General features: G+C 39.4%; 1 pseudogene; it reads left to right on the top strand.

Moving 5' to 3' along the window:
• The first annotated feature begins 12,208 nt into the window (after positions 1-12,208).
• On the top strand, positions 12,209-13,450 carry LOC131812442 (dnaJ homolog subfamily A member 1-like; annotated as a pseudogene).
• Positions 13,451-16,142: the final 2,692 nt, after the last annotated feature.

Below are 16,142 nucleotides of genomic sequence, written 5' to 3'. Positions count from 1 at the left end.
GGTCAAGGGTTGCCTTACAGCTGTCTCCTGGCTGCATACATCTGACAGGGTCTTCAGCATCCTGGGGCAGAGCTCAACTTTGGTCCACTGCTGCTGAATCCATCAATTCATCTCTGCTTTAATAAGTAACAGCTTCAGTCATGAGAGGATGTGCTCATTCCAGAATTTCTCCCAGGAGAGAAGGCACTGAAAGCTTGGGCACAGTGACCTCTCAGGCTCCACTTGGCCACTGGACTTGTGATGGGGGAAATGCATGACCCCATCACCAGAATCTGCCAAATAAAGAGGCAAAAAAGAGAGAGAGAGAATAATGGAGTCAAGCTCAAGAAGTGGTCTAATGTTCCATTGAAGGGTGACATGGACCCCAACCTCGAATTTTGTTTGACTCTGGGAACAATGGCTTTTTAAAAATTACATAAATGTTAATCTTCTTTCTGCCTATGACACAGTCTCTTCGCTCTTGGCTGTGCACCCAAGAAACTGAACATCCCGAATTAAAACTAATTTAATTTAATTTTTAAAAACTTAAAGAAAATAAAAAACAAAATTTTGAAAATGGGGTTTAGATTGCCTATATCTTAAATATCTCCTTGTTTGGTGCTGAGATTTTATACACAACCTATTCCTGACCTCCTGCCACCAAAAAAAAAAGTTTTCATTTGAATGTTTAGCACTGTATAGACAGTGTTTTTCATTTTTACACTATTCTAGTGTATTTGGTGAACAAAGTCATTAGGTTTCCTATCTCTCTTTTTTTTTTATTTTCAAAGGAAAAATTTAATCTTAAGAAAAACAAAAATTAGGAGAAAAATATCTAAAATGAGTTAGAGATTTTTCTAAGCAAAGAGCCCTCTTATTCCTTAATAATGTCACTTCAAGATTAGTCTTCCTGAAAGACGCATTTAAATCACCCTTCTCATCATCATAAAAATTGAATTGAGCACTTACTCCTGGCCAACAATGAAGTAAAAGCCAAATATATAAATTTCTAACAATTACTCCACAAGGTAGGCTACTATTATTATCTACATTTCCTACAAAAGAGGAAATTGAGACCTACAGAGATTAACTAATACTAACCATAGCTTTAAAGTGCGGTTATGGTTAGAGGGTCTAATAATAGAAACAGGTCTATCTACTTTGAAGACAGAACTCTTAGTTATCTTACTGTTCCATGATCATAAATCTTATTAGCACCCAATTTGTTAAGAGTATGTGTATAATCTAGTGAGTTAATTTACACAGCTAAATCTAGAACTCAAGACCTTCTGTAATCTATTCCCAGTGAAACACCCTTCCAGTATTATCTTTGGTAACTCATAGTCTGTGAATCTTACATTCCTACCAAAATGATCTTTTTGCTGTTTGGTCTACTAATGTGTATTATCTTTCCAACTTACTTCTGCTATTGCAAATATCACATCCCAAAGTGACCTTGCCAGAAATTCTTTGTCACCATTCCTAACTTCTACTTCACTTGTTTTCTCTTACTCTCAGAGACCTTTTACATTTCCTTTCATTACAATCATTTAAATGTGTCATACATTCTATTGTATATTTGAATCCTTTTTAGTGCCTAGCATCATGCAAGGTTCACAGTAAGTTCTGGCTTAAAAGTTTGCTGAACGAGTGAATAAAAAGTATACATAATAATATCAACTCATGGAATAACTAATTCCTGATGTGAAAAGTCCATTTTAAATGAATACTTGATGTGTAGTGGATGGGATTGCATCCCACTCAGCAGGCAAAGTCTAGCTTAAACCACATCTAGATGCACAGATCATTTCTGTAACAAAATTTTAGATACATTTTAAAGATGTTATGTATTTATTTGAGATAAAGAGAGTGGGAGAGGGAAGGAGAGAGAAAGCACACAAGCAGGAGGAGGGGCAGAGGGAGAGGGATAAGCAGGCTCCCCACTGAGCAGCGAGTCTGACATGGAGCTCCATCCCAGGACCCTGAGATCATGACCTGAGCTGAAGGTAGATGCTTAACTGACTGAGCCATCCAGGCACCCCAAATTTTGGATGTTTAACCTAGCTGAGTTTTAATCTGACTTTGGTCTTTGGGGAGTATGTTAGTTTGCTAAGGCTACCATAATAAAAATGCAGTCCAGGTGGCTTAAGTAAGAAAAACTTATTTTCTCAATTTTTGGAGGCTAAAAATCCAAGATGTTCAGAGGCCTTCTTCTGAGGCCTCTCTATTTGGCTAGTAGATGGCTGTTTTCTTGTTATATCCTCACCAGATTTTTTCTTTATGCGTGAATATTCTTGGTGTCTCCTTGTGTATCCAAATTTCCTCTTCTTATAAGACCACCAGTCAGATTGGATCAGGGTCCTTAATAACAGCCTTATTTTAACTTAATCACCTCTTCAGAGGCCCTATCTCCAAACACAGTCACATTCTGAGACATGGGGTTGGGAGGGGTATGATTAGGGCTTCAACATATGAACTTGGGGGAGAAACTATTCAACCTGTAGCATATAGCTTTTGGGAAAAGATAGAAGGCACTACATTAGGATAAACTTATTAATAAGTCAAAAATGGTTACTTCTCAAATTGGCTGACATCCTAAACACACAAATGCTTTAGAACTTCTGGTCCTAGAATGCAGCCTTAGCTTTAAAGAGTGGGCCATTTTGTTTAATGGTGAATCTGTCAGCAAATTTAAAATGCCTGAATTATACAATTTATAGTGAACAAAGTGAAAACCCAAGGCGATTTCAATTATAGGGCAATTCATCAACTCTAAGGAAGAGTCTCAGAACACAGATTGAATTATGGTGAGCAGGGTAGTGTATGCAAAATTCTTCCTTCAATATAAACTTAGGAGGGTCTCTGCAGAGTGGTATAACAAAGCATGGCTATTTCCATAATTGCATTTGCTCCAGCTCTGGGATCAGCACACTTCCAATGCTCCAACGAAGTAGAAAAGAGCTTGTAGATTTTCAAGGCTGCAACTCAAGCCAGAGGTATGCTGTTAACAGTTCAAGACAGGAGAAAATTGTAATATATGGCCTCCAAATTTATACTCTTCCTGACCCAGGTAATGAAACATGAACCACACATCCAGCTTTTGATAAAGTAGTGCTCACTTGGGCGGTGAGGGACTACAGGTAGATATTTATTTCTTTGGCTGCCATCCTAACTTGTCCTTGACTGGGAAGGCGTTCACATTAACCCTTTTCTCAGAGGATTCTGAGGAAGTTGGCTCCTGGTGATGAAATCTTACTGCATTTACCACCCATCCTTCAGGTTTCCATTTGCTTGTAATTATCTCAGTGCTGTGTTCCTGTGTGCTATTGCTGCTATTACAATGATACCATCTTGTTGAGTGATTACAAATAGCCCAGTGAAGAGAGGGAGGCAATTTCTGCAATATATTCGATCAGCCTCCAGTAAGCAAAAGGTAGGCTGTCAGAATTTCCCATCTTATAGATGTGCCTGACCTTCTGGGTGAACCTAGATTAAACCACCATTCCTCTTTGCACGTTACATGATAACATGGAAAATTCACTGACCCAGTTTTTGAGAATTAAGAGAATGATAACTGCCAAGTGATATCAAATATAAAGTTTTATAAATGCTAAGTAAGCATGACCATCATTAATGGAGCCTGGCAATAAAATATTACTGGACCAGAAGAAAGAAGTCACGGTGGGTGAAGGTAGTGAGAAAAGGAGAAAAAGAGGGGGGGGGAGAGCACAGGAGAGTCTGAGGATGGTTGTCGGCAGTGCCATTCCAGGTCTTCAGAAATCTGTCCATCTTGATACAGGTGGGATCAGCATAAAAATATTACTGTATCATGAGCTTAAAAGTGAAACATATGACTTAGCTCCAAGGACGAATGAAGGGATGTGTGTGTGTGTGTGTGTGTGTGTGTGTGTGTGTGTTAAAAGTGGGATGGAGGAAGGTGTGACTTTTGGGATCATTATCTGAAGGAGTGGAACTTAAAGGAGGTTTTTCATACTGGATGCCTTTGCGGGAATAATGAATGAGGCCTGACACTCACCTCTTCATGGAAAGGGGCACTGATATGGAAACAAAGGGAATGAAAACTGGTGACAGCCCAAAGAATGATGGAGTAGTTTAATCTTCTAGGAGAAGAAAGTTTGTGACTTTGGAAAGCCCAGTGGCTTAGCCTCTAGGGAGGCTGCTTGCCCAGGAGCTGGAGGGTGTATCTTCAAGAAATTTCATGTGGGAGCACACGGTTCTAACTGGGGTGGCACAGAGGCAGCAGAGCTAGGACTGAAGCTGGGTGTTACCTCAGCATCTCAGCAACTAGGAGAACAAAAGACCATGGAAAGTGGGGGCAGATTCCAGGCTCAATGTGTCTTCTGCCACAAAGGCTAAATGGAAGGCTTGGGACATTCCCAGCAAATGAGCAGAGTTTGTGGTACAGAGAATAGGTTTTGTTGCCGTCAGTGCCCCCTGGCTAGGTAAAATCACGTTAGAACCCACGTAATACAGGGCTGATCAAGAGCCCCAAAGCATTTAAGAAAAACCAGTAGTATCATATGGAACTCAAGTACAAAATCAGGGCTTACTTCAGTGACTAACTAATGTGTGAGTTTAGGTCCGTTATGTAACTTCTTAGGTTATTCATGTGCAATGAGAATAATAAGAATTACCTCATACAAGTTTTGAAATGATATAAATGAAAGTATAACACAAATATATGTTGAGTACCTGTTGTGTGCCTGGAACTGAATATGAACTGCAGATTCAACCATGAAAAAGGAAGGCGAAGTTGTGGCCATAATGAGGTTCAGAAGCTTATACTGGAGTAAGGGCTTGTGCTGTGTAGTATTCAACAATACGTATTTGCCTAGTTCCCCTCACAGTGACATTGGGGTAATGGGACTGGGTTCTGACAATGGGATGTCGGGGGAGGCAGTGTGAGGCACTTGTAGGCTTGGCCCTGAGAAAACATCATGCATGACCATGCAGCCCTTTCTTCTCTCCCACTGTGATTAGGGAGGCCATGTGTTCCAGATAGTATAGCTATAGTAGGTACATAAATGCTGTCAGACCTGCATCTGACTGTGGTGGGAGCCAAAAATGAACTTTATTATGTTGAGCCACTGAGTTTTTAGAATTTGGCAGCCACCACAGCCTAGCTTGGCCTATCTCTCCAGGGAAAATGAGGCCTGCCTGCATGGTCTGCCATGTGCATGAGACTGGAAGTAGATCTTCTGTCAATTGAGTCTTTTTTTTTTTTTTTTAAGATTTTATTTATCTGTTTTTGAGACAGAGTGAGCATGAGTTTGGAGATGAGCAGAAGGAGAAGCAGATTCCTCGTTGAGTAAGGAGTCCAATATGGGGCTCGATTCTAGGACCATGACCCGAAGGCAGCCACTTAACCCACTGAGCCCCCCAGGTGCCCCCTTGGGTAGATTCTTGAGATTACTCTAGCCCTGGCTGACACCTTGGTTGTATCCTATTGGGAGACCCTAAGCCAGAGATACCTAGCCAAGCCATACTCATTTTTAAAAATTTTTTCCTTTATTTTTTATTTTTTTAAAATTTTTAATTTTTAAAAATTTTTTATAAACATATAATATATTTTTATCCCCAGGGGTACAGGTCTGTGAATTTCCAGGTTTACACACTTCACAGCACTCACCATAGCACATACCCTCCCCAATGTCCATAACCCCACCCTCCTTCTCCCAACCCCCCTCCCCCCAGCAACCCTCAGTTTGTTTTGTGAGATTAAGAATCACTTATGGTTTGTCTCCCTCCCAATCCCATATTGTTTCATTGATTCTTCTTCTACCCCTTTAACCCCTCATGTTGCATCACCACTTCCTCATATCAGGGAGATCATATGATAGTTGTCTTTCTCCAATTGACTTATTTCGCTAAGCATGATACCCTCTAGTTCCATCCATGTCATCGCAAATGGCAAGATTTCATTTCTTTTGATGGCTGCATAGTATTCCATTGTGTATATATACCACATCTTCTTGATCCATTCATCTGTTGATGGACATCTAGGTTCTTTCCATAGTTTGGCTATTGTGGACATTGCTGTTATAAACATTCGGGTGCACGTGCCCCTTCGGATCACTACGTTTGTATCTTTAGGGTAAATACCCAGTAGTGCAATTGCTGGGTCATAGGGTAGTCCTATTTTCAACATTTTAAGGAACCTCCATGCTGTTTTCCAGAGTGGCTGCACCAGCTTGCATTCCTACCAACAGTGTAGGAGGGTTCCCCTTTCTCCGCATCCTCGCCAGCATCTGTCATTTCCTGACTTGTTGATTTTAGTCATTCTGACTGGTGTGAGGTGATATCTCATTGTGGTTTTGATTTGTATTTCCCTGATGCCGAGTGATATGGAGCACTTTTTCATGTGTCTCTTGGCCATCTGGATGTCTTATTTGCAGAAATATCTGTTCATGTCTTCTGCTCATTTCTTGAATGGATTATTTGTTCTTTGGGTGTTGAGTTTGCTAAGTTCTTTATAAATATTGGACACTAGCCCTTTATCTGATATGTCATTTGCAAATATCTTCTCCCATTCTGTCAGTTGTCTTTTCTGTTTCCTTTGCTGTGCAAGAGCTTTTGATCTTGATGAAATCCCAATAGTTCATTTTTGCCCTTGCTTCCCTTGCTTTTGGCGATGTTCCTAGGATGATGTTGCTGCAGCTGAGGTCGAAGAGGTTGCTGCCTGTGTTCTCCGCAAGGGTTTTGATGGATTCCTTTCTCACATTGAGGTCCCTCATCCATTTTGAGTCTATTTTTGTGTGTGGTGTAAGGAAATGGCCCAATTTCATTTTTCTGCATGTGGCTGTCCAAATTTCCCAACACCATTTATTGAAGAGGCTGTCCTTTTTCCATTGGACATTCTTTCCTGCTTTGTCAAAGATTAGTTGACCATAGAGTTGAGGGTCTATTTCTGTGCTCTCTATTCTGTTCCATTGATCTACATGTCTGTTTTTGTGCCAGTACCATGCTGTCTTGATGACAGCTTTGTAATAGAGCTTGAAGTCCGGAATTGTGATGCCACCAACTTTGGCTTTCTTTTTCAATATTCCTTTGGCTATTCGAGGTCTTTTCTGGTTCTATATAAATTTTAGGATTATTTGTTCCATTTCTTTGAAGAAAATGGATGGTACTTTGATAGGAATTCCATTAAATGTGTAGATTGCTTTAAGTAGCATAGACATTGTCACAATATTTATTCTTCCAATCCAGGAGCATGGAACATTTTTCCATTTCTTTGTGTCTTCCTCAATTTCTCTCACGAGTACTTTATAGTTTTCTGAGTATAGATTCTTAGCTTCTTTGCTTAAGTTTATTCCTTATTCCCAGGTATCTTATAGTTTGGGGTGCAATTGTAAATGGGATTGACTCTTTAATTTCTCTTTCTTTTGTCTTGTTGTTGGTGTAGAGAAATGCGACTGATTTCTGTGCATTGATTTTATATCCTGACACTTTACTGAATTCCTGTATAAGTTATAGCAGTTTTGGAGTGGAGTCTTTTGGGTTTTCCACATATAGTATCATATCATCTGCGAAGAGTGATAGTTTGACTTCTTCTTTGCTGATTTGGATGCCCTTAATTTCCTTTTGTTGTCTGATTGCTGAGGCTAGGACTTCTAGTACTATGTTGAATAGCAGTGGTGATAATGGACATCCCTGCCTTGTTCCTGACCGTAGCAGAAAAGCTTTCAGTTTTTCTCCATTGAGAATGATATTTGCGGTGGGTTTTTCATAGATGGCTTTGATGATATTGAGGTATGGGCCCTCTATCCCTGCACTTTGAAGAGTTTTGATCAGGAAGGGATGCTGTACTTTGTCAAATGCTTTTTCAGCATCTATTGAGAGTATCATATGGTTCTTGTTCTTTCTTTTATTGATGTGTTATATCACATTAATTGATTTGTGGATGTTGAACCAACCTTGCAGCCCTGGAATAAATTCCACTTGGTCGTGGTGAATAGTCCTTTTAATGTACTGTTGAATCCTATTGGCTAGTATTTTGGTGAGAATTTTTGCACCTGTGTTCATCAAGGATATTGGTCTATAGCTCTCTTTTATGATGGGATCCTTGTCTGGTTTTGGGATCAAGGTGATGCTGGCCTCATAAAATGAGTTTGGAAGTTGTCCTTCCATTTCTATTTTTTGGAACAGTTTCAGGAGAATAGGAATTAGTTCTTCTTTAAATGTTTGGTAGAATTCCCCCGGGAAGCCGTCTGGCCCTGGGCTTTTGTTTGTTTGTAGATTTTTAATAACTATTTCAATCTCCTTAGTGGTTATGGGTCTGTTCAGGCTTTCTATTTCTTCCTGGTTCATTTTGGTAGTTTATATGTCTCTAGGAATGCATCCATTTCTTTCAGATTGTCAAATTTGTTGGCGTAGAGGTGTTCATAGTATGTTCTTATAATTGTCTGTATTTCTTTGGTGTTAGTTGTGATCTCTCCTCTTTCATTCATGATTTTATTTATTTGGGTCCTTTCTCTTTTCTTTTTGATAAGTCTGATGAGGAGTTTATCAATCTTATTAATTATTTCAAAGAACCAGCTCCTAGTTTCGTTGATTTGTTCTATTGTCTTTTTTTTCTATTTCATTGATTTCTGCTCTGATCTTTATGCTTTCTCTTCTCCTACTGGGTTTAGGAATTCTTTCTTGTTCTTTCTCCAGCCCCTTTAGGTGTAGGGTTAGGTTGTGTACCTGAGACCTTTCTTGTTTCTTGAGAAAAGCTTGAACTGCTCTATATTTTCCTCTCAGGACTGCCTTCATTGTGTCCCGCAGATTTTGAACCATTGTATTTTCATTATCATTTGTTTCCATGAATTTTTTCTATTCTTCTTTAATTTCCTGGTCGACCCATTCATTCTTTAGAAGGATGTGGTTTAGTCTCCATGTATTTGAGTTCTTTCCAAATTTCCTCTTGTGATTGATTTCTAGCTTCAGAGCATTGTGGTCTGAAAATATGCAGAGAATGATCCCAATCCTTTGATACCGGTTGAGGCCTGATTAAGGACCTAGGATGTGATCTATTCTGGATAATGTTCCATGTTCACTAGAGAAGAATGTGTATTCTGTTGCTTTGGGATGTAATGTTCTGAATATATCTGTGATGTCCATCTGGTCCAGTGTGTCATTTAAGGCCTTTATTTCCTTTTTGATCTTTTGCTTGGATGATCTGTCCATTTCATGAGAGGAATGTTAAAGTCCCCTTGTATTATTGTATTATTGTTGATGTGTTTGATTTTGTTATTAATTGGTTTATATAGTTGGCTCTTCCCACGTTTGGGGCATAGATATTTAAAATTGTTAGATCTTCTTGTGGAAAGATCCTTTGAGTAGGATATAGTGTCCTTCCTCATCTCTCATTATAGTCTTTGGCTTAAAATCTAATTGATCTGATATAAGGATTGCCACTCCTGCTTTCTTCTGATGTCCATTAGCATGGTAAATTCTTTTCCAACCCCTCACTTTAAATCTGGAGGTGTCTTCAGGCTTAAAATGTGTTTCTTGTAGGTAACATATAGATGGGTTTTGTTTTTTTATCCATTCTGATACCCTGTGTCTTTTGATTGGGGCATTTAGCCCATTAATATTCAGGGTAACTATTGAGAGATATGAATTTAGTGCCATTGTATTGCCTGTAAGGTGACTGTTACTGTATATTGTCTCTGTTCCTTTCCGATCTACCACTTGTAGGCTCTCTCTTTGCTTAGAGGACCCCTTTCAATATTTCCTGTAGAGCTGGTTTGGTGTTTGCAAATTCTTTCAGTTTTTGTTTGTCCTGGAAGCTTTTAATCTCTCCTTCTATTTTCAATGATAGCCTAGCTGGATATAGTATTCTTGGCTGCATGTTTCTCTCATTTAGTGCTCTGAATATATCATGCCAGCTCTTTCTGGCCTGCCAGGTCTCTGTGGATAAGTCTGCTGCCAATCTAATATTTTTACCATTGTATGTTACAGAATTCTTTTCTCGGGCTGCTTTCGGGATTTTCTCTTTGTCACTAAGACTTGTAAGTTTTACTATTAGGTGATGGGGTGTGGGCCTATTCTTATTGATTTTGAAGGTGGTTTTCTGCACCTCCTGGATTTTGATGTTTGTTCCCTTTGCCATATTGGGGAAATGCTCTCCAATAATTCTTTCCAATATACCTTCTGCTCCCCTCTCTCTTTCTTCTTCTTCTGGAATCCCAATTATTCTAAGGTTGTTTCGTCTTATGGTGTCACTTATCTCTCAAATTCTCCCCTCATGGCCCAGTAGCTGTTTGTCCCTATTTTGCTAAGCTTCTTTATTCTCTGTCATTTGGTCTTCTATATTACTATTTCTTTCTTCTGCCTCATTTATCCTAGCAATGAGAGCCTTCATTTATTATTGCACCTCATTAATAGCTTTTTTTTATTTCAACTGAGTTAGATTTTAGTTCTTTTATTTCTCCAGAAAGGGCTTTTATATCTCCCAAGAGGGTTTCCCTAATATATTCCATGCCTTTTTCGAGCCTGGCTAGAACCTTGAGAATTGTCATTCTGAACTCTAGATCTGACATATTACCAATGTCGGTATTGATTAGGTCCCTAGCCTTCTGTACTGCCTCTTGTTCTTTTTTTTTTTTTTTTTTGTGGTGAATTTTTCAGCCTTGTCATTTTGTCCAGATAAGAGTATATAAAGGAGCAAGTAAAATACTAAAAGGGTGGCAACAACCCCAGGAAAATATACTTTATCCAAATAAGAAGAGATCCCAAATCGTGAGGGGGGAGAAAGGTGGTAAAAAGAGGTTCAGAAATTTAAAGAAAAGAAAAGAAAAGAAAAGAAACAATTAAAAAAAGAAAACAAATAAAGAAAAAATATAAAAAAGAAAATATATATATATATATATATATATATATATATATATATATATTAGATAAACTAGTTTAAAAAGCCGTTAAAAAAGAAAATGGTAAAAGTTAAAAAAAAATTAGTAGAAGAGAAAAAAAATTGAAAAAGAAGAAAAATTAAATTAACTGCAAGACTAAAGAATCATGGGGAGAAAGCCAAAGCCATGAGTTCCGTGCTTTGCTTTCTCCTCCCCTGGAATCTGCCGCTCTCCTTGGTATTGAAATTGCACTCATTGGTAGGTGAACTTGGTCCTGGCTGGATTTCTTGTTGATCTTCTGGGGGAGGGGCCCGTTGTAGTCATTTGCGAGTGTCTTTGCCCCAGGCAGAATTGCACCGCCCTTACCAGTGGCCGGGCTGAGTAATCCGCTCTGGTTCGCTTTTGGGAGCTTTTGCTCCCTGAATGCTCTCCGCTCTCCGTAGGGTTCCATAGGACGGGAATGAAAGTGTTGGCCTCCCAGTCTCGGGCCCAGAGGAGCCGAGAACTCGGAGCCCCACTCCTAAGTGTGCCCTCAGAGAACAGTGCCCAATTACTCCCATCTCCCTGGCCTCCGGCCTTGCTCTGAGCTCACCGAGCCTGAGACCGGTTCAAGGTAACCCCGAGCTGAGAGCTCACTCCTTGGCTCTGTCTCTGTAGCTGGCTTCCCCGTTCTAATACCTGTAAGCTCTGCGACACTCAGACACCCCCGATCCTTCTGTGACCCTGTGGGACCTGAGGCCATGCTAACCCCGTGTGGGCTTCACTCCGATTTAGCCTCTGGAGCGATGTCCCTCAGTGGAACAGACTTTTAAAAATCCTGATTTTGTGCTCCCTTGCTCCGCCAGCACTTGCAGGGTGCCATGCCAGCCCCTCCCCCTGCGGTCTATCTTCCTGTTGCTTTGGATTCACTTCTCTGCCAGTCCTACCTTTCAGAGAGTGGTTGATTTTTTGTTTCTAGAATTGCTGTTCTTCTTTTCTTCTATCTCCCATTGGATTTGTAGGTGTTTGCAATCTTTAGATAAGCTATCTAGCTGATCTCTGCTACCTGAAGTAGTCTCAGCCTGCTACTTCTCCGCCATCTTGACTCCTCCCCAAGCCATACTCATATTCCTGACCCACAAGAACTGAGATGATAAATGTTTTACTCTCTTAAGTTTCTAAGTTTGGGGGCTGTTTGTTACACAGCAATGGAAAACCAATATAAACACAATTGTCTATTAATAGTTGAATGGAAAAATAAACTGGTATATCCATTCAGTGGAACACAAATCATCAATAAGAAAGAATGAACTGGGAACTTTCCAGAACGCTTGGTGAGACACGGAGGAGCGGCGGCTACCCGAGCTGCACCCAGCAACGCGCTCCTTCCCGCTCCTCCACATCGGCCTCGGCCCTCTCACCGGCTGTAGAAAATGGTGAAAGAAACCACTTATTATGATGTTTTTGGGGTCAAACCCAATGCCACCCAAGAAGAACTGAAAAAGGCCTACAGGAAACTGGCTTTGAAGTACCACCCTGATAAGAATCCAAATGAAGGAGAGAAGTTTAAACAGATTTCTCAAGCTTATGAAGTACTCTCTGATGCAAAGAAAAGGGAATTATATGACAAAGGAGGTGAACAGGCAATTAAAGAAGGTGGAGCTGGTGGTGGTTTTGGCTCCCCCATGGACATCTTTGATATATTTTTTGGAGGAGGAGGAAGAATGCAGAGAGAAAGAAGAGGTAAAAATGTTGTGCATCAGCTCTCAGTAACCTTAGAAGATTTATATAATGGTGCAACAAGAAAACTAGCTCTGCAAAAGAATGTGATTTGCGATAAATGTGAAGGCCGAGGTGGTAAGAAAGGAGCAGTTGAGTGTTGTCCCAATTGCCGAGGTACTGGAATGCAAATAAGAATTCATCAGATAGGACCTGGAATGGTTCAGCAAATTCAGTCTGTGTGCATGGAGTGCCAGGGCCATGGGGTACAGATCAGTCCTAAAGATAGATGTAAAAGCTGCAATGGAAGGAAGATAGTTTGAGAGAAGAAGATTCTAGAAGTTCATATTGACAAAGGCATGAAAGATGGCCAGAAGATAACATTCCATGGTGAGGGAGACCAAGAACCAGGACTGGAACCAGGAGATATTATCATTGTTTTAGATCAGAAGGACCATGCTGTTTTTACTCGGCAAGAAGACCTTTTCATGTGTATGGACATGAAGCACTGTGCGGTTTTCAAAAGCCAATATCTACTCTTGACAACCGAACCATTGTCATCACTTCTCATCCAGGTCAAATTGTCAAGCATGGAGATATCAAGTGTGTGCTAAATGAAGGCATGCCAATTTATCATAGGCCATATGAGAAGGGTCACCTCATCATCGAATTTAAGGTAAATTTTCCTGAGAATGGCTTTCTGTCTCCTGATAAACTCTCTTTGCTGGAAAAACTCCTACCTGAGAGAAAGGAAGTAGAAGAGACTGATGAAATGGACCAGGTAGAACTGGTGGACTTTGATCCAAATCAGGAAAGATGGCGCCATTACAATGGGGAAGCATATGAGGATGATGAACATCATCCCAGGGGTGGTGTTCAGTGTCAGACCTCTTAATGGGGCCAGTGAATAACACTGCTGGCATTTTATGTGCAGTAGCGAATGAGTGAAGGACTATAATCATAGCTCACTACTTGCTATTGTTTTTGTTTTGATATTCAACTATAGTAGTGTTTTAAAAGTTAAATGAAGAATAAACTCAAATATAAAAGCTCAAAGAAAAAAAAAAGAATGAATGAACTGTTGAACTACAACATAGATGAGTTTCAAAATAATAATTAAATAATTAGAAGCAAGACCAAAAAATTACATGTAAGTTTCAATTGATACAAAATCTAGAAAATGCAAACTCATCTAGAGTGGAAGAAAGCAGATCAGTGACTACCTGGGAATGGGGGTGAGTGGGACAAGAAGGAGTGGGATCACACAGAAGGGGCATGAGGAAACTTTGCAGAGTTCCCTATCATGATTGTGGTGATGGCTTCACAGAAGCAAACAGGCCAAAACTTATAGTATATCCTCTAAATATTTATAGTTTATTTTATGCTAATTATAATTCAATAAGCTGTTAAAAAATACCTTAGTCCAGCTATACATCTCTAAAAGCATTGATTTTGGGGATACCTGGGTAGCCAGTCAGTTTAGCATCAAACTCTTGATTTGGGATGTCTTGCCACTCAGCGGGAGTCTGCTTGAGATTCTTCCTCTCCCTTACCCTCTGCCCCTCTCCCCAACCCTGTTTTCTCCCTATAAAATAAATTAAATTAAACTAAAATCATTGATTTTGTTTAAATATGTGATTTTTATTTCAGTACCATGAAAATCCAACTGTGCCCTCTTCCCCTAGCCTTGCATTTACACAAACCAGCACCTTCATAATCCTGTATACGTGTTCACTTACTTATGTTGCCCTGTTTTAGAGGCGCCCTCAAATATAAAACCTACTTCTTTCAAAATAATTACCAGTTAAAAGTGATTATCAATCTGCTGGCCAAGTCTTTTGGGTATTTCATTTACTCTTATGGCATTGATCTTCCCCTTCACAATACTACCCCCAAAGCAAGATTAGAGGCTCCTAGGCTCATGCATTCCTAACTCAGACACAGCCAAGGAAGCTTGTCAGAGGATAAACAGATGAGTTTGCTCAACCAAGTTTATTAACAAGTTAAAGAAGAATCAAGCAAGACTGTACATTATAGGGCCCATGGCAAGAAGCGGCGGGGGGAACCTCTCAGGAACCTCAGCCTGCAGTAATCTAAATTAGGCAGCATGTCCAGTTCCCATCTTTTCATACCTCATTAATATGACTTGTTGGTTGGTTTGCTGAGTTTATCTTTTGTATTCCTTCCACTCACTTCTTTAACTTTCCCACACTTTTGCCAGCTATCTGAAGAGTCACCATGACAGAAAGCCTACATGATGGAGCATGAGGTATAAAAGTAGCTAAAATTCTGGTATGACCTTAACACCTTCCAAATTATATATTCAAGCATTTGAAACCTTTAATAGCTGACTAAGCTTTGAGAAGCTATAACTTAGAAGATACCCAATGCATTTGGTGATAAATGAATTAGTGGATCATTTGATTACAGTAGAGCTAAACACCATTCAGTGGTTTTAATTATGTTGTGATTATAGAAATTATATTTATCATTTGTAGGATTTGCCAAGGAAATGGTGCCAAATAACATTTTTATTGATGTATTGATACAAATAAACACACACATTATAGACATAGTAGTTTACAAATCATTATTTAATTGTATACTTTTGATGATGAAAGTCCTATTACAAGGTTGTCAACAAACCCTGTTATATGTCATTCCTTGAAAAATACTTGCTGGGAGTCCTTTGAATATTTTGAGATGCACAGGGTATCTGGGTTAACAATGTGCCTTTCTGATGCTATCAAATTCTTTTCTGCCCCAATTTGGAGAGTAAGAACTGAAGATATAGTATATCCAACTCATCAGTGACTGCCCCCTGACATCTATTTCATCTGTTTATTTTTCTTTTCCTTCCTGAGGATTTCCATCTAACACAATAGCAACTGTCCTTAGTCCTTCAGGGCCCACCTGGTTTTAATGAGACTGAAAGAGCACTGTGGAAGACCAGAGGTAAGACGTACAACCCCATGTATCAGTCTTATTTGAAAAACAGAATAAATTTAAAGTTGGAGCCACATGGGAATTAAGGAATGAGGACTTGATGAATCAGAGGACAGAAGTTTACTGGAATAGTTTATGGAGATAATAGTTGGGGCTCTGAAGTTAAAATCAAAGTTGATGAGAAGAGAAAGGAACCAGTTCTTAGGAAAGAAAAAAAATGAAGGGCTGCTGCTCCATGCTGGGTAAATTATGAGAAGAAATAAATGAATTCTAACTCCACAAAAGAATAAATGAATTCTAACTCCACTGTTGAAAACTATGTGACCTCACTGTCTCAATTTCCTCTTCTGCCAAAAAAAAAGATAATAATATTTACCTTAGAGTATCTACTGATGCCCCAAATCTGACATGTTACAAATAATGTAAAGTGTGTAAGTATTTTAGAATAGTGCCCAAAACATATTAACTACTCAGAAAACGATGCAGTACTTTTGTTGTATTTTTCCAAAGTGTGCTAAGAGGAAAATGTATTTTATGGGACTTTGTCTGGCACTATGTGAAAAATAGTTCTGTGGTCAAATTAATTGCAATACATAGAGTTAAATAATTTTAAACTATTTTTATTAATTTTGGACCTCTGAAAACATTTAGTAGCCTAATATC

The sequence above is a fragment of the Mustela lutreola genome, chromosome 12 (genome assembly GCF_030435805.1).
Source record: "Mustela lutreola isolate mMusLut2 chromosome 12, mMusLut2.pri, whole genome shotgun sequence".
NCBI lineage: Eukaryota > Metazoa > Chordata > Mammalia > Carnivora > Mustelidae > Mustela > Mustela lutreola.
Note: the sequence above shows the minus strand (reverse complement) of the source record. Positions and strands in the feature narration are given on the sequence as shown.